The sequence below is a fragment of the Bos taurus genome, chromosome 7 (genome assembly GCF_002263795.3).
Source record: "Bos taurus isolate L1 Dominette 01449 registration number 42190680 breed Hereford chromosome 7, ARS-UCD2.0, whole genome shotgun sequence".
Taxonomy (NCBI): domain Eukaryota; kingdom Metazoa; phylum Chordata; class Mammalia; order Artiodactyla; family Bovidae; genus Bos; species Bos taurus.
Genome location: NC_037334.1, coordinates 107,798,487 through 107,801,407, shown reverse-complemented (window position 1 = coordinate 107,801,407; position 2,921 = coordinate 107,798,487). Strand labels below are relative to the sequence as shown.

At 50.5% G+C, this 2,921-nt stretch overlaps 1 long non-coding RNA gene across 2 annotated transcripts; it reads left to right on the top strand.

Annotated features, from left to right (window-relative positions):
- The first annotated feature begins 636 nt into the window (after positions 1-636).
- LOC100140403 (uncharacterized) lies at positions 637-2,571 on the top strand. Of its 2 annotated transcripts, XR_009495378.1 has the most exons (3): positions 1,081-1,483; positions 1,874-1,937; positions 2,444-2,571. It is a non-coding gene; the product is annotated as an uncharacterized lncRNA (long non-coding RNA). The 2 variants fall into 2 exon arrangements; XR_009495377.1 differs by having other exon boundaries at positions 637-1,937.
- The last annotated feature ends 350 nt before the right edge of the window (positions 2,572-2,921 follow it).

Here is a 2,921-nt window from a genome sequence, read left to right as displayed (position 1 = left end):
GGGTTGCCATTTCCTTCTCTAATGCATGAAAGTGAAAAGTGAAAGTGAAGTCGTCCAGTCGTGTCCGACTCTTAGCGACCCCAGGGACTGTAGCCTATCAGGCTCCTCCGTCCATGGAATTCTCCAGGCAAGAGTACCGGAGTGGGTCACCATTGCCTTCTCCTATTTATTAGAGTACTCATGTGAAAATGAGTGGAATTAGGCTTATTTTTAAAGACCTGGGTTACTGACAAAAGCCTTTTGAATGAAGAATTAGGGTATGAAAGGAGTCACTCCTCACCATCTTGCTAAAGTCCTCTAAACTGCCTTCATAAGGTAGAAAGTCTTCTAATTGCAGAATATCTAGAAATTAGTGCATGTTTCTTCAACAAACCGGCATAAAAGACTTATTTTTGATTGATAAGCCTACATTTATAGATACATATACCAAGCACTTCATTTCTCCCTTTTCCTTTTATCTCATACAGAATAAGCCAAGTTTCAAACGGGATCTAAGGCACGCTTTCAGTACTTTCGGCTCTGTGAACTTCTCATCTTTAATGTTTGAGGTTCTATTAAAATCATTTTCCCCCCTTTCCTTGGTACTTATAACAAAGAACGTTGTTAGTTCTATATGGGGTACGGGGCGGGGCGGGGCGGGGGGAGTCCTGATCCCATTCTCTGCCCAATGCTTAGGCTATCGCTCTGAGGGGCTCCTTTCATCCGCATCCTCCACATGGAGCTGCTTTAGCAGAATTAGAAACAAAGAAATGCACAAGAAGTCGTTTGAAAATAATAAAGACAAACTAAGAAACACTAGGATTTTTTTTTCCCCCACGCAGCAAAGAGAGGTGGAATTGTGGGCTAAAATTGACCACGGTTGTTCTCTGAGATTTTTAGAAATCAGAGATCTTCCAGAGAAAGCCAGCCCGCCCGTGGAAGCAGAGCACCGGCCAGAGCATCCCGCTCTTCCAACCTTCCTACAATTCCTGGCGCCGCGCGCTCTCAGGAGCATTAGCCCCGGGCCTGTGTCTCGCGCACGAGCCGGGTCGACACACGCCCGAAAGTGGGCGGTCCCGGCGGGGGTCGGCCCGGCCCCAACCACAGAGCGGCGGTGCCTCCGGCGTCCTAGAGCGGCCGCGGGCAGCCGGCGCTGGGCCGGGGTCCTGGGGCTAGTCTCGCGGGTCCTGAGCTCCGCCGCCTGCTTCCGGTCCTGGAAGATGCCGGCGGTCTTTCGCTCGGGGACGCTGGCCCCGAGTCCTCTCGTCAGGTGGCGACGCCCAGGCGGGGCGGCTCCCTCTGAGGAGTCGGGTTCCGCCTGTTAGGCCCCCGCGGCCTCCGCCTCGAGCCTCCTCCAGCCGCGGAGACGAGCTTGTCTGCGGCGGGCCGGCGGGCGGAGGGCGCGCCTGTGGGCGCCGCGTGGGTAACGAGGCCCCGCGCCCAGGAGGGCCGGCTCCCGGGCCGGGCGCGCTCCGTCTCGTGTCGCCTGACTTCGGGCGGCCTGGTGAGCCTTCCCGAGTTTTCTGAACGTAAACGTGAAGTCGCTCAGTCGTGTCCGACTCTTTGCGACCCCATGGACTGTAGCCTATCAGGCTCCTCTGTCCATGGGATTTTCCAGGCAAGAGTACTGGAGTGGGTTGCCATTGCCTTCCCCAAGGGATCTTCCCAACCCAGGGATCGAACTCGGGTCTCCCGCATCGTAGACAAACGCTTTACTGTCTGAGCCGCCAGGGAAGTTTTCTAGACCCCTCAATACCGGCTTCCATACGTAGCGGGCTTTGTGAGAAAGAACTGAAAAAATAGGTGTGGACGTGAGTCAGTGCTGTTTACTTCTTGACCGCTTCCTGTGGGCCTGGTATTATTAACCGCTAAACACGGAAACACTTCTTTTCAGTAAATGCTTGGAGATTGCGTGCTGTGCGGCAATCAACACTGCAAGGCGCCTGCAATGCTGCGAGGTGAGAACACTCACCCCTTGGTGAGGAAAACTGTCAGGGCCCGCCCTTCTGAAGCTTATTTGAAGATGAGCGGGTGGTTGGCATATGAAAGACGAAGTGTGTTAGTCACTCAGTCGTGTCCGGACTCTTTGCGACCCTGTGGACTGTAGCCCACAAGGCTCTTCTGCCCATGGAGTGCTCCAGGCAAGAATACTGGAGTGGGTCGCCATGCCCTTCTCCATATGAAAGAGGAAACGGCAACAGATTCTAAATAATTAAGCCCCAAAACACATAATTTTAATTATGGCGTTGAGGATTTATAGCAGGGAGATTCCTATGGGAAGGAGGTGGAGATGGGGAAGAGACCTGAAAGGTGAGGAAGCATCAGCCAGATTCTGCTAGTATTGCACGCCTAGGGATGAGTAACTGTGAGGATTGACGCTGGAAGGATTTGCAAAGCACCAACAGTGGGCTTTACTCCTGTTTTCTCTTCCTCTTTTATGTCTTTCCCCTCTCCATGGTAAAAGGCGATGAAGCGGGCAGCTGATTTTGGTCCTGATCGGTTTTTACTTATACTAAAGCACCACGCAGTTTCTGTCTCCTGTTGGATCAAAACAAGATGTTTTTGAAAAGCCAAATAAAACAGTATCCTATCTCTGTGGTTTCTCATTGCCTTCAAATGCCATCAGCCAACGTGCCCACCTAGTTCTCAGTTAACCCTATTCAGTTCCAGCTTTTGCTCTGCTGCATCTTCCACTGTTTTCTTCAGTTGATGTTGGCTTCTTTTGGAGTCGAGTCTTCATCTCAAATTTTTCTAATCTAAAAGCTGTTCAAAGCATTACACATTATGAAGCAGTTGTGTTCTTATTGGGACACTGATTCCTGTTATCTGAAATATTTAACTCTAGAAAATGTTTATCCTTTAACCACTGTTTGCTAGCACAATAGAACAATACTATTTTATATAGTTGCAATTATTGATATAGGCACACTTTATGTGTAAGA